Source organism: Pseudorasbora parva, chromosome 12 (genome assembly GCF_024679245.1).
Source record: "Pseudorasbora parva isolate DD20220531a chromosome 12, ASM2467924v1, whole genome shotgun sequence".
Lineage (NCBI taxonomy): Eukaryota > Metazoa > Chordata > Actinopteri > Cypriniformes > Gobionidae > Pseudorasbora > Pseudorasbora parva.
The window spans coordinates 39374072-39390637 of NC_090183.1; the positions used below are offsets into that span (position 1 = coordinate 39374072).

The following is a 16566-nucleotide window of genomic DNA, read 5'->3' on the forward strand; positions in this document are numbered from 1 at the left end:
TTTACTCAATTGTGGTGATGTGTGTTGCAGTAGCACCGTCATATCTATCAGATTACAACATAGCCCATAACATGCTCTCACACATATTTTTTAACCGTTTGCAGGAGTAAAATTTACACATGTGGTTTAAACAACCAGATACATTTACATTTGTCCGGTTTCGTCTGAAATGCTTTTATATCACCTTCTGAATTGGTTTGTTTGAGTGATCTGAATTAAATAGGCTACGTTTTGAAAGAATCTAGGAAGGCATTTAGGCCTACTCCTTGTCATTTCGCAACCAGATAGATACCTGGACAGAGAAAACGAATGAAGGAACCAGTTGTAAAAAAGGCCATAACTCTAGCAGCTGTGCTGAAGAAACTCGCGCTACTGCTGGCGCGGACTCTATTAACCCTGTGTGAGCCAGGTCTTGACAGTCGCTTAAGTTATGGTCTCGAGTTGTTTCCACCAGTGCAGCACATCTCATTGTTCCTTTTAATTAATAAAATAAATATAAAACGAATTAGAAGCCTATAAAAGGCACGAAGCCCGGCCTGCATTGTAGGTATGATGTAAAAATTGGCACGAAGCCTGGCCCTAGGGTCCTAAAAAAAAGTCAGGGCCATAAATGCAGGGGTCTAGTCACAGGACTAATTTGCTTAATGGTACTTCAGACCAGGGGTTTTCAAATTGGGGTCCTCCAGAAGGTTCTAATGGACCCCCAAAACATTTTAAGAAAATAAAAAGACAAAACTAAAATTTCCTTTTAATATGTCAATAAAAATACTGCAGGCTTCAGGGTATCACTTTATTCAAATTAAACTATTCAAAATAAATTAACAACAAATGTGTACTTTCACAAGCCATTACATTTTGCAAGCTTTTAGAGGGAATCTCATAAGTGAGATGGAGAACTTTAATGCTTACAGGCTTCCATACGTCAACTGAGCACAGCATCTTCTGGGATTTCTAACGCCTCGATTCTCTCAAGTCTGTATTCAGTGTATCCTCGATATAAACAACACATACTTTCACTACTTTCACGTGTCCTCTTGCTTTCTTGAGTATTGGAATTAAACTTAAATACTGTCTAACACAAAATACAGATTTGTGCACTTTTAAATTAGCATTTGAATTTAGCTTTATTGTGTGGTTAAAAAAACAAACATTACCTTGCCAAAGCATTGACCGAGCTCTTTGAACTAATGGTATTGTTAAGCACTCTAAATGCACTTTACATGCAACAGGCAGTAACTGACAGTACTCTGATCCAATGGTATATAGGAATCGGCACGGAAAACAATGTAGCATATGCACGGCAAAATGAGTTATGGCATATACATTTCACTACATTGCACACTCGTACTATTTATACACATTTACATGTGATCAGGTTGGACTGACAGTACTCTTGCCCAATAGTGTTGGAGGAACAAGTGGGGGCAGCAATCATATTTCAGGGTGGCCGTGACACTCTTTACATACACCCCTGCTAAAATCAATGTATTGCCAGATATGGGTTCACTAGCGCCCCCTTCAGCTGATGGCACCCTAGACGACCGCCTAGTTTGCCAATGCCTAAAAACGTCCCTGATTGAGACCATTTTATATCCCACAGCCGGTGATCATTATCTCCTCCATGAATAAGATTTCACCCCGATTCCGTCAGATTCTTTTCCATCGGCGGAGGTGAAGACGACAGCTCCCATGAATCCTCCCATATCATCAAGCTACACACCTTTGTTCTGAATAAACAACCTCTAGTGACGAACATTGCTTATTGCGCCTTAACTTAAATATATACAAGTTTTCCTAAATAATTAAATTCTTTAAGTTGTTTGGAAACTTTGTATCAGCTGACATGTAGCTGGCACAGTTAGCTTAGAGAGCAGTGCAAACGTCTGATCTCGATCGAGCCCGAACAGGTGTGAGTAAGACCAGTTTTGCCAGCTTGTGTTGAGAAATGTTTCACCATGGATTTAGCCCAGTTTGGGTCTCGGCCAATAAAAAAAAAGGCTTCCAGGAGAAACTGGGCAATATTGGACACAGGGGGCTGTGTCAACCTATAAAGCAGGCAACTTGCTAATGACTTTTTCAGAAACTAATTTTCTTCTTTGCCGCACTGGCCATAAAAGGTGGTTATCTCCTCTATCCAGGGATAGATAGAGATTTAACTGTCCTCATTGTTTATTGTTTTCCACTGCAGATTTTATGTGGTACACGGCACATGCACCAGGAGAAAATCTCCTCAGATTTATTTCGCTCTATGGCTTGAGCTGTTCTCAAATAGTTTCTTAATTATAGGGAATGATAATATTGCACAATAGCACTCAATGCTAATACCTCTGTGAAAAATGCTCTTGTTGACAATAGATCGTTTAGCCATGGGTCTTGTTAAAGCCAATGTCTACCTGCTTAACAGATGAACAAAACAGCAGTTAGGATAAAGCAGCCAATTCACTTAGAGGAACAGATTAGGTTTTTAATAAAGGCTCATTATTTAAAAAATGCTTTTCAGTTTACCCAGCTGACTGAAACATCTAAGCTGGTTTAAGATGGCCTTCAGGTGGTTTAACTAGTTTCCTAGCCTAACCTGCTGAAAAGTGCCCCAAACCCCTTTAATCCAGCTAACTGGACCTGACAGGACTGGGAGGCCAATTAAAATGACCTGCAAACCAGCTTACCCTTACGAAAAAGACATTTCTGCCAGCGTTCTATTAGTATACTTCTTTTAAACTAAAAGTAAGAAAGTATACTTTCAGTCTACTTTGTATATACTTCTCAGAAATATACAGTATGTACTTTTTACCTGCCATTGACTGAATTCTCCAGCTATCCATGTTTTTACTGTTATACAGTAGGGGGCGCTATGACAAATATTCTAGTACAGAAGCTACAGATCAAAATACAGGAGAAGAAGAAGCTGAAAAAAGTGACTGAAGAATTCTCACACAAATGTAAAATAATGAAAACATTAAACACCATGTAAATCATGCCATACCAAATTAAATGTTGATTCCATGAAGAGGAAACTACTGTGAAGCTTCTGGGGTGTTGATGGACTCAATCTACTCCATCTGTGATCAAGGTGTAGTCTTTGACAAAAACTTTCTCAACTTTTTGTTTAAAATGTTGCCTTTATGAAACTTACCTACATTCAAGTGTTGATATAAAAAAGAATGCATGAAGCTATAATAAACTGAGATTTAAGTGTTGTTAATTTTTCAGCATTGTTTCCATAGATTACAAATATCTCTATCCATATAAAATCAGAAAACAATTATCCTAAAGTTGCAATATCACGATGACGGATATAATTAAATTATCTTGCCCGATCTGACCCCACATAACTTTGTAGATTTGTTTCAGCTGTGCTGTCAGTCTAAACTATTGTGTTACTGAATGTGCGCCGTCAAGAGCCGTAATGTAATTCCGAATGGGAAGGAAACAAGGCTCATCATTCAAAACCACCCTGTGGCCATTGATAAAAAGGCTTGATAACGTCATGCTTCCTGTGTATTCCCGGCCTAAATCTGCTCTTCCTGAAGTGAGTTTGGCTAATGCTTAAAATCACTCTGCAATCTGTACGACACTTTAAAATGCACTAGAGCAGCTCTTCTCCCAACATCATTAATATTCTTTATTGCATTGCACAGTTTATAATCTCTGTTGATCAGGAGATCTCGTCTTAATCATATAAACCCTTTAGTGGATGGGGAATATTATGTATTAATGAGCTATCAAGATCCACAAAGCCCATGCAACCTGAATATCAATACACCTTGAATACTGCATCAGAAGATAATTGATTTATCCATGTTCAGCACAAGAAAAGTCAACATGGTGTGGAGTGCAACTTTATTTCACGGTACAGAGATTGTACTTAACCAAAGCACAGACAGTTAAATGCCTCTGTCCACGAGTCATTAGCGCCTGTAGAGTGATACCAAGCAGATGTGTCCCCAAAGAGCTTGGCCCAGGAGACATCACATAGAGGAAGGTCAGTGTGGCAATGCTCAGCCTTCAACTCCTAGTAAGATTCAATAGGTGTGGTTGCTTTCTTGTAATTCAAAATGGTATTGTTGGATATCTGGGACGCTTGGCGCTCTTTTTTTGATGGCCTTTTTTTCGTATCCTATATTTTAGTAATCATCATAAATTAGGTATCATTAGAAAGCTTACAAATTCAAAATTCTTCCTGTGAAAAACGTTTTAAAATCGGATGTTGCCATGGAAACGGTGCTCAAATTTCTTCTAGCAGGCTCCTCCCGTAGTGGCCGTTGTCATGTTTCATATTGCACTTTTTATTTTAACTACTTTATAATTAAAATCTTTTCTAATCTTGACAAAACACATATCATCGGAAAGGTCAGAGTTTCAAGTTCCATAATTGGTGATGGAAGTGATATTTGGACAGAAATTTACAGGAAATTGCATCAAAAAACAATAAGTGGAATGTGGATTACACCCAGTAGCTATTTTTAGTACTGAGCCTGAAAAAAATCAATTTTTTGAACTTTAATTTTTGTGATATCAACTATATTCTATATATTCTATTCTATTCTATATTTTTAATTGCTTTCACGTCAATAATAATCTGCTGAATGTTATCTTTAATACAAGACCAAACTGAGGTTTATATTTCCAGTGCATTCTTAAATTACAACCATTTAAGTTTAGATCTATTTTCAAAAAGGGGGGTGACAGTTAAGGGGTAAATAGGAAGTTCAGAAAACATCTTGTCAATGAAGATCAGTTACGTCTAGGATACGTATGTAACCCTCGTTCCCTGAGGAGGGAACGGAGATGATACGTCAGTGACTGACGAAATGAGGGTTTCGCTTGGAAACCTATCGCACAAGTCTGAGCTCCCTGACGTGAGATTAGCATGGACGAAGGACTCGACTTAACACAGGGATACCAAGGTACACTGGGAAGCATAGATAGCAGCACATAAACTTTCAGGGTGGAAGTAGACAGCCCTCGTTCCAATTCTTCTTGGAGAAAGGAGAGCACGGCCCCAATTAGGCATTTTCTGGGGTCTTCTCAGCGAGAAGAACACCAGGTGACGAAGAGGCATAGGCTTGTCATGTGGACAAAGCCCTAGCAGAAGTGATGGTAAAACCTGCCACGTCCCGTCCAGAACCCACATGTGCAGGTTCCACAGATTGGGAGATCAGGGAGTCCTATTGGATTCCCCTCATTGGACTACCTGGAATTGATTCTCTGAACTGGTGCTCCTCGCTGGGGTCCTATCCAGGAGCCTGTGGTAGCATGTCCATTGCACATGGCACCCCAGCCTGTGGAAGAAGCATCTTTTGATGCAACAACATACCTGGACATTCATTCTAAGGGCACTCCGGCCCATAGAAAGGAAAGGTTCGACTGCGGGGTGAAGGTCTGGGTAAGTGGAACCCAGAGCGTGCCTTCTTGCCATGCTCATATCGCGACTCAGTCACGAACCCAGTGTTGAAGCGACCTCATATGCAGATGCCGGATGCCCCAGGAGCCTCTGAAATAAGTTCAGTGGAACCACATTCTTGCCCTCAAATTGGCAAGTCAGCAGTGACTGCATGCGCTCGCTTGTTAGCTGGGCGTATATGGCGACCGAGTCGATTACCATACCGAGAATCCTCTGCACAGTTTGATTGCACCCTTCGCCAGTAAGGTAGCGACCTACAAAATGGCCTTCCTGGCTGATACTGGACACACATATAGTCTAAAAACGGCCTCCTTTTCCGATACAGAACAGGCAGATAACTCTAGAACTACCTTATTGGTTGATGCGGAATAATACCTACTGCAATAATACCCAGTTGATGGCTTTCTGGAAGTTCACTCGAGGCCCCTCTCCAGGCAGGTATGCACGAGTTTGAGAATTCAAACCCATTCAGAAAAGAACGCAGAGGCTATCTTCATCATTGTGGATTAAAGGGAAAAGATCTAGATACCTCTGTGTATGGGTGTCAAGGGACAGATTCCCTTAGGGGAGGAGGATTCTGACTGCTGCTGGATGTATAAGTAATTGTCTTATATCTTCTGTTAAGACTGGTTGCAATAAGGATGAGATGAGATGAGAATACAAACAGAACAACCAGTAAGGAGAAGGTCAGACAATGACCAAACATAGGATTCAAATACACAAACTAAATCAAATAAATGAGACACAGGTGAAACAACTCAATGAAAATGAATGAACTCAGAAACCGTTAAAATCAACTCAAAGTCCAACTCAAGCAAACACAAACATAAAGACTCCACTCATGTATTATTAGTAAAATAAATAAGTAAAATGAAATAAAATAAAAACCTGATTAGTCCCACCCATAAAACTATTGTGTCAGGCCAATTGCTTCCTTCTGACAGATGGGGGAATATTCTGGAAACCTGAAAAATAATCATAAAATAGTTATTTGCAATTCCACTAAGTGGCCCAGAAATAACACTGTTCATCTTGAAATAGTGTTAATTTTAGGTTTGTAATAATTTGGCATATTTTGTTTTGTTCACATTTACACAGTCAACTTGGCTGCAGATATTCTTTTATTATCATTTAGTGATTATATATGCAGCACGAAAAGTCAGCAAATGTGTCTGAGTGTACAAAGACAATGAAGAAGCTGCTGCTCGCCGTTTTCCCTTCAAGGCTGTTGCTCTTTTCTTCGCTGTCTTTCCTGCAAGTTAATCCCATCAGGAATTCAATTTACTTCTCTTTTAATTATCGCCTTTCAATTGACTATTTTAAAAGGAGAAGATTTTCTCCAATCCCACTTACTATAATTAGGGCTTATGTGCGGATAATGAAAATTTTAAGGGATCAAAGGTGGAATTCATTTGTAGAGAGGCCTGGATCTGTTTAATGTAGTTGCTTACTGTGTAATCCTGAGATTGGTATGCAATACAAATTGCCACAATTATGTAAATAAAAAAAATTAAGTGGGCGCCTAAAATTAGCTATCAGTAGCACTATATTTTCCCCCAAACAGTCTAATGTCACCAGTTTATCGTGATTTGAAAAACCTGTGTTTGACAACAGGCTTGTTAGCTTGTGCCACCTAGTGGATTAGCACCTTCTGTGTTGACATGAGGCTATGTATCTAATAACAAACGATTGATTTCCCTCCCTGACAGTCTCACAAATTGGAAGCTTTACTGCATTAAAACTTCACCACGTCCTAAACACACAACCAGAGCATCTACGGTCATAGTGTGTCCTCTAACAGTCGATGTGAATGCAATCTTCCTCCCTCTGTGAGGATATGTGTGCTAAGGAAGATTAATTTATTGGAGACCTATTTCTCAAGCAGCTGTGCATGAGAAATTGCACTGTTTGTGTGTGCTGCTGCCTTTCCCCTGTCTTTGAGTTGCATGCACATACGCAAAGTAGCCATAGTTACACAGAAACACACACGCAGACATGCACCTAACAACCCTGTCACACCAGTGTCAAAACATGTCACGATCTCCACCTTGCCGTTCTGTCACAGCAGACAGAGTGGCATCGGGAGTTAAGCATGTCAATAAGCCCCTAACATTGATCAAGACACTTACTGAACAGCTTATAAACCCCCTGGCGCAGGTGCCTGAATAGATCAGTCTTCTGATCTAACTTAATTGAGGAAAATGTGATAGTATGGAGGAGAGAAGGTGGGGGAGCCCAAACTCCAATCATGACATAGAGCAATGTGATCTCATTAAAAGACATACATAATTTATCAGCTAATGCAACTGCTTCATAAGGGTTTCTCTTAGATTGTATTTGGCAACTGTGTTCTGTGATGAGCTCTTGTGTTCCGTGCAAAACCACTCAGGATATTTGCTCTTAATGCAGAATGCCTGTTCGGGGTCTTATAAGGCATGCTTAAAATGTATCGGGTAGATATTTCACGACTAATGTTTTCAGGACTTATAACAAACTTGATGCATCATCCATGAAAATGTTACAGTGCTTAGAAACCCCATATATACAGTAAAACTGTAATGCAGTATACAATCTCTGGGAGATACTCTTCTGCTATTATCTAATGGGATTTGTTTGATTGTATTTTTCTAGTGTCTTTGTTGGAGTTAGATTGGGCCGAAAGAGAAACGGTGGAAATTGGATAAAAGTGTTATTTCTGAAAGGTGCATGCCTGCTTTGTGAGTTAAAGCTTTAATAATTTCTGTGTTCTGGGATTTGACTGGGTCAGACAAACAAAATAAAAGAATTTGAGCAAAGGTAGAAGGTTAATTTCTGAAAATTACTATTATCACTTTTACATGCACATTATTGCGGTGTCCAGGTTAAATTATAGCATGCCATGTAAATTAATTATTTTGTAAAAACTGCTTTAAAGTGTCTTTTATTTAATATTTTTTATTATAATTATATTTTTAGGTAATAAATGTATTAATGTCTAAAAAAAGTCAAAAATATTATTTAATTATCAATCTAAATCAACATTTTAGGGTCAGATGTAGAAACTAATTAGAAGCATCATCTCATTGTTGGGGGGGGGACTCTATTAAACTTAAAAAAAAAAAAAAAGATGGCATGGTGAATTTCCTAGAATGCTCCTTTTTCAAAGCATCATTTTATAAATAATATTTTCTCTATAACTTATAAGGTTATTTATAGTTCTTATTTCACAATACAGTACAATTACATTATGATCTCTTTTTTTTGTAAGTACAATATATGAAATAGCTCTATTGTAGTTTTTTCTAATCACTAACATTTTACAGTTTTTTGTTTCTCTTTACAGTGCACCCAAAGCATCCCGCCCTCTTGAAAGCAAAATGAATAATACATGGGCATATTTTACTGCAAATTTTCGTTTTTGCCATATCAGCTGTGTCCTCGTATCCCTAATGTCAAAGCCTCAACCCTTCGTGACACAAAGATGATGTGATTTGTGTGACTCTTTGGGAGCCCTCCAGCACAGTATGTGGGAGGTGCCCACCCCGTGCCACACGAGCAGCGCGGGCTCATGTTGATCTAATGCAGGCATCAGCGGGGACCGTGTGTGGATTGCGCGCTATCTCCAGCTGAACGCTGGCGCTCGCATATTCTGCCATTAAGCGGCACTTTTTGGAAATCCTGTCCGTTGTATTCGGATGCTCGGTTCAGTGAGAGTCTTGCTGTGAGCCCGCATCACTCTGAGGAAGGGAAGAGACTCGATGTATCACAGTAAGTGCGTCTTTAGTTATCAACTGTGCATCGCTCCATCACACCAAACTCGGCTTTATATCGCTTCTCTATCCGCGCTTCAAACATTTGTGGAGAGTGAGTATACCGATGCACGTTTCGTCATGTGGTTTTGGTTTGCGACATAGGCTATATTTTCTTTAGTCATTTACTTCGATAATAGACACATCCTTACTTTGACGACTGCTCAGACGTCTCTCCATTTATTTGATAAGATTCCCATGTATGCGAACACTAAAGAGCATTTATTATTATTGTTAGTAAGTAGTGAAAGTGGTAGAAGGCGTAGTAGTGAAAATAGCAGTAGAATTTAAGTATTAGATTAGTTGGAAAGACAAAATATACAGCTGTGATCAAATGACTAGTTGGAATTACTATTATTGTAGTAGTAGTAGCAGCAGCAGCAATAGATAGTTTAATTACCATTAGTTGGACTGTCAGTATTACAGTTTTAATAGAATATATTAGTTTTATCTACTATTAGTATTATTATGATTAGTATCACTACTTTGAATGGTAAATCTATCTATCTATCTATCTATCTATCTATCTATCTATCTATCTATCTATCTATCTATCTATCTATCTATCTATCTATCTATCTAATTGTTGTTCTTGGTCCAATATTGTCCAGTTGTTATTTGATGTACATGTGGTATATATAACTCATTTTACCTTACATTATTAACAATGAATATTATTGTATTACATATTTTTATGTATATTTTACTATGTTTACATGCATAAAACCAAGTCATTGGCATTTGAAAAAGTTTTGCATTGCTTCAAAAGTAATTTTAATTGAACCCTCGTAAGAATGCTCAGTACTTTTTTTATTAATGCAAACTGTTGTTTTAGTATTATCACTATAAAGTGACCTTCATTATTCATCAAATCCTCAGTAAGCCCTGCAGGTGTCATGATGCTGGCAGGCACAGAGGCACACCTTTAATTTATTCACAAAAACGGTATTACACACAGATCATTTTGTCTTTCCAAGTTCATGACACAAGCGAGTGGGTCAGTTGTTTACTGTCTAATGAGGTGTTACTGTTCATTTTCACTAGTTTGACGCATTCGGGCTGTTTTGTGCACCTGTTACGGTTTCATTATTCAGCTGACCGTGTGATCAGCCAATCACGTGGAGGAACAGCCTCATGTCACGTGACATTTCACCTGTGTTTTAATGATCTTCCTATATGCGCTGTTCCTTACATTTTATGTCCTCTCTCTTTCTTTTGCGCTCTCTATATAAAAATATTAGTTTGTCACTTTCAACCAAGCGAGAGTGACAAGCTTCTTGATGTTTGCAGTGCAAGTCATCATCACTGTTGACTTTTCAAACCTTGCTCGCATTGATCTTACTTACTGAAACAGCTGGTGTTGGGTTGTGTACAGAGCGCATTAACGTCAGGATGGGTCTGCATTACCGATGCTTTGAGACATGTTGCGCTGGGGTTAATGATCTGATATGCTCTGGGTTTGATTCGGTTAGAAAGCGTTATGTTGGAGACTAGTGCCTCTGCAGATGTTTATTAATCCGCTCTCACTGTCCCTCCATCGCTTAATCCGGCCGGATTTACTGATTATTGCTGTCCACAAACTCCATAAACCACTCAGAATATATTTATTTATTTCCCTTGAAGGATTTACTCACTGCATCACGTTAAAAGTCACAGCCTCCTTATATTTTGCTCCTTATTTGATTTATTTATTAATTAAGTCACTATATGGCTGGGGTCCTGAAGGCTAAGATCAGCGATCTGATAAAAATAATGTTATAGACCTCATCTGTATCTGGTTGGATAGACAGACTTATCTAGCATCTGTCGCTTAGCATCACAGACTGCAGCTCCTTGTGTTAAGTACGATCTTGTCTCGTCTGGTGGCCAAGCAGACGAGGTTTTATATGGATCATATTTAATGTTAATCATCGGTCAGGCTGTAACAATGCTGGACATGTTGTATGATTATCTCTCGCTCGCAGTGCTTCGTGGCTTTTCTTTCAAAGCAACCTTTGTTTATGTTCATGTCATAATACATTAGAGACAAATTCAGTGTGATTACATATATGCATGCAAATGAGTTTGGTATAAATCAGGCTAACATCTAATGTCAAAACACTGCTGATAGGAGAATATGTTACATAATTATTGTTTTGGATAATAATGTTTTGGCATTAGGCGAATGGCTGAAGTAATTTGGAATGGCCTTTTCGTATGCTACACGGTCACAAATAGTTATCAAACGTTATCAAGACGAAAGTAAGAGAGGGAGAGTGAGAGTGAAGGTGTTCTTATGGTAAGTTGGCGGCCTGTCATAAGTGATGTAGTGCAAGTGACATTAAAAAGAATCTGGGGTGGTTGCATTTCATAAAAATTTAAATGGATGGTTTCTGCTGGTGGAAGCATTGAGAAAATGTGTCAGGAAGGCCACTTCTGTATAATATATACTTTCTTAGAAAAGTTTCTGAAATGCTTGGTATCTGCGCGAGCAGGTCAGGGCTGAAGAGTTTTGCAGGTCTTTTTCATTTTACACTTCATTTTTTTTTCTTTTTTTCATTGGAAACAAACGTGCAAAGGCGACTAATAAGAACAATATTGTACATTATTTGTAACTTTTTTGCAAAGAGTGTTAGCAGGGATTGTGGTTGCTCTGTCAAGTAAGAAACGCAAGAGCAAATAATAAAAATTATAATGAAAACTTATGCTTTTACAGAAAGAATGCACATCTGAGAGCGGTTCCATATAATAAAAAAATAATAAAAAAACAATGCTCGTTAGTTTAAGGGATATGTCAAATAAAAGTGACTGTTCTGTCATTCACTATGGGTTGTTTTCTGTAGAAGACATATATATATATATATTCAGATTATCCAAAACATTCAGATTATCTTTTTTGTGTGTTGTCCTGTAGAATATAGAACATTTTCATTTTGGGTGAACTATACCTTTAAGTATGTTTTGCTCCGTCTAGTATTTTGAATAGTCGTCATGTTTGCTAGGAGACTTACACCATGTTGCTTCCTTCAGGGAAATGTAGAGCCCCCTCGGGAACTCCGTGTTGTTACTGTATCCTTCTAAGCGAGTCCCACTTTGATGTTTACATAGAGCAAATTCAGTGGGCAGCCCGAGTTAAAAAGCAACAAAGCCGTCGTTGGGAATTCAAGTTCATTTACATGTGGGCTAGACACAGCTGGCCACTCTCATGCCTGGTAAAACAGCATTTTGGACAGTGTCCTGAGAAGTCCGTTAGCGTCTAATCTAGGGGCTCTCTTCTCCCAGCGGACTGTGCGGTAAGCCAGGGTGAAGCCGGGCAAATAAAGACAAATGCTCTGTGTCACCCGCCTTGCGCCTCCAGTAAGAGACTCTCCTTTTGGCGCTGCACTCTGTAGGTTTTTAAAAGCAAACAGCGGCGTGCAATTTTTCAAAACATTATTATGCACAGAGAGGCTGCGGGCCCATGATACTTCTTTCGCCCGTGCTCATGCTGAGACTTGTAAGCCTCTTGTGTCATATTAAGATGATTCCCCCCACCCCCTCACCCCCATCTAGCCGTTGTGGAATCTCAAAGTCAATTTCTTCTTTCTCTCTCGCTCTCTTCCACCCCCCTTTTTTCTCTTTATCGAGAGACAGCCAGTGTCTTAGCGCAAGCATATGCTCAGTGCCTCTGACACGTCTCTTCTACGGAATTATTTGCATATTTGCCAAGCATTGAAATTGATCCAGCTGACATCACAGATCAAAGCCTTGTATACAGACAGCAGTGTACTAATGGATCTAAGATGGCTGTCAATTAGGAAAAACAATCCCTCTGGTGCTGAAAATTGTTAAATCTCAGATACCTCTGGAGAGTGTGGGGTGTATTGAATGCGCGCCCTTCACAGGAAGCAGTGGGTCTAGTAGTTTAATAATATTGTTCCCGGCACTTAGCATCAGTGGCTAAAAGGCTAAACTAAAAAACGCTACTGGGAAAGGGAAGTCTCCCTTTTGTTTTAGCGCATCATGTTTTATTCCACATTGGATTGAAGTTGAGGGAAGCTGACAGCAGTGTATAATACTATAGAGGTCTCTTTCACACAATTGCACTTTTTTAAGTGCAGAAACACTTTTAAGGGTTCAGGACCGTAACCGAGCAAAGCAAAGCTGTATTGTTACTGGGATCAGAGTTAACGGAAACCCTCAAAAAGTGTGTTTGGTGAGAAATTGCCTTGAAGAAACTGAGTGATTTTTGAAGACAGGTGAAAATGTAAGGTTAAGAGTAGTGGAGAGGTATCGGTATAGTACAGTTTTCTCTATTTTTCAGTTTCAAGCAGCACGTCTAAAGGAATTGTTGTAAAATCCAGTATTTAGTGTCAGTTTGAAATACTTGTTTTTTACTATCAGACTAAAGCTATTGTTTGGGCATATATGCTAAATATTGAGTGAGGGTACATTAAGTATTCAGCGTGTTTTAAAAAGTTCCCATTAAAGCAGTACTTTTCTTTTATTCTGCTGCTATCACTACCACTTAATGTCTCCGAGCTGTATTTTTAAGCTCCTTGGCTTCATGTAATGATCCTCAAACATGATTGCAAGTAGACTGGCCGCAAACAGAGCTATCATTCATTTTAATAACCCTGCCATTGTGCCTTTTTATTATGCCTTAATGTCCAGTTATGCGAATGGACTTGCAAGCGGCTTTTATTTCAGATTTCAGTGTTATTGGCACATTAAAATTATGCCCCCCTCCCTTTTTTTGGATTTATAACCTTAAAAAATAAAATAAATTGCTTACAAAATACAAATACACACACGCACGCACGCACGCACGCACGCACGCACACACACACACACACACACACACACACACACACACACACACACACATATATATATATATATATATATATATATATATATATATATATATATATATATATATATAAACTGTTTGATGGAATAATTGTCCTATACCTCACTTGTACAATGAAAAAGCAAGCAACTGCAATATTATGATACTGTTTATAGATACTATGATTATTTACCATGGATAAATATATATATAAAACATATTTTTCATTCATTATTCATTATTTATCTAAGCACATAAAAGGAAAGTGAAAATTGGTTTGAGTTTAATAACCAACACATCTGTGTCTAATAATCTGTGGGTCTGAATTAGTTCAGACTCACTGAACTGTATCCCATATCTGCCATTTCTAAATGTGTTACAGACCTATTATTGTCTGTTGTTTCTTATGCAATCATGGTGCAACATATTCCTTTGGGAATATGGGTAATTGTGGGTTTCATTAGCGGAGCATAACATGATAAGGCATTTATGGAACTATTGGAGCTGGGATTCCAGTTTTATTATTTACCTTTTAATGTGCTCCCTGGTAGTTCTTCCCTGGTAGTAATATGTCAGATGGAGATGTTATATATGATTTGCTTTAATGATGGCCATGTCGGGCATATTGTTTAATCAGCAAAGTGCTGCCAAACCACATGGGTGTGTTTTGAAGTGCTCACGAGAAATCTTCAGGGGAGTTCAGATGGTGCTAAAAAAATTAATATATATATAGGAATATAGCCCACTGAGTGAGATTAAAGTTTGGTTAGATGATAAAACTTGAGTCTATGAGTGCCTCCGAGAGCAATCATGATGTAATCTGTCTTAAAAGTTAGGAAACTGGCAGCGATTATGCTGGTGCATGGTTTTTACATGGAAAAATATTATTGTCATAATACAGATTTCAATAACATTAAAGGAGCTGTATTGGATATTTTTTTATTATGCATTTTTCCTTGAGGTCCACTTATAATGTTACATAATACTTTTCGCCAGTGCCTAAAACACTATAATTGTCCTATAATTTAAACCAGGCATAAAGTCATTTGTCTTTATACACTTAAAATGCTGGATGATGCTGCACTTTTAAAGCCAGTCAGAGCATATAAGGTGTTCGATATATTTAAAGTCACTTCGTTTCTTGAGATTTTAATATGGACTGGGCTATTCAGCGTAGTGCAGAAGAAATGGGACCAAGCAATTGATAAAATGACTGTCTTGCTGTTGTTTGTACTGTAGTCATGAATATATGAATTATACCTTGATCATTCATGCTCATTGTGCATTAACTAATGTTAATTAATTAACATTAACTTTCACACTATTTTAGAACGCTTGACAGTTATCTAATTATGTATTACAATGATGATTAAAAAAAAACTAAAATCGAATATATTTCTGATTCGTTTTTCTGTTGGCTGCATGAACATATAAATGTCCTACGTCACTAGCTTTAAATATGCAACTTCTTAAGGCTAATGAATGCATAAAAGTGATCAGCTGGATATGGCTTAAAGGGCACAAAAACTATTCTCGTCGTGCTGCATAAAATTATAAATATAATGACGTGTTTTTGTCACTATCATGCTCTCAGCCTTGACAGCAAAATATACTGCTAATGCAGCATCTTGTCCACAAATTAATTACTTTATAATGAAGGGGTCTAACGGTACACGTATTCATACCGAACCGTTTAGTTATAGGACTTCCGGTGCGGTGCACGTGTGTGTGCGTAACATACTTAAATCCGAGTTCCCACACGAACACATTAAGTATTCTGTCCATTTTATTGCTTTCAAACTATAAATGTCATTGTGATGTGATGAGACTGTTTCACGTCAGTTCATGCGGCAGCACGGCACGTGAGTGATGCTATAAATCCTACAACTTACTGAAATGTATCATATGTCGTGTAATTGCTCAGTCAGTGTTTCTACGTCGAGAATAGGCTATCACAGAGTGTAAACAATGTCACGTAGCATCACATTTACCTCAGAAGTCATTCAGTGTCCACAGCTGGATATTCACTAGAGAAATTAACTCTTTTGCTATATATATGCACTGTATTATATATATATATATTCTGCTTAACCTGTTTGTGATGTCTTGATTATATAATGTATGTTTAAATGAATATGTCATGAAAATGTCCCATACGGAAATGTAATATATGTCTATATATGAAATATCAATATATGCGATATATGTGATATATAAAGTAAAAACATATATGAAACATATTAGAAATTGGAACAATTCCATATATTGACATATAAATGTATCCCATATATTATGTATGTTAATGTATGTATAATACATATTTTGACATATAGGTCTCATATATGAAATATCCTAATATGCTCATATAGAGTAAAAACATAAATGCACATATATGCACAGCATCAGAAATTTCATATATTGACATATATCTTTAGTCCACATATTATATATGTTTAAATTATATATGTGACAAATCATCACTCTCAAATGCCCCAGAGTCTTAAAATCTATACTATGTATAAAACAAATGACATTTAAAATATAAAATATTTATAATGTTACTT

At 37.8% G+C, this 16566-nt stretch overlaps 1 protein-coding gene across 3 annotated transcripts in view; it reads left to right on the forward strand.

The window, feature by feature from the left end:
* Nucleotides 1-8886: 8886 nt before the first annotated feature.
* Nucleotides 8887-16566, forward strand: part of cntn4 (contactin 4) — a 204572-nt gene continuing 196892 nt past the window's right edge. For 2 of the 3 annotated variants that reach the window (XM_067460242.1, XM_067460244.1), the window contains exon 1: nucleotides 8887-9151. The gene's annotated coding sequence lies outside the window, so the exon portion shown is untranslated. Of the gene's footprint in view, nucleotides 9248-16566 lie in introns of all 3 variants that reach the window. The other variant, XM_067460243.1, reaches the window with a different exon arrangement.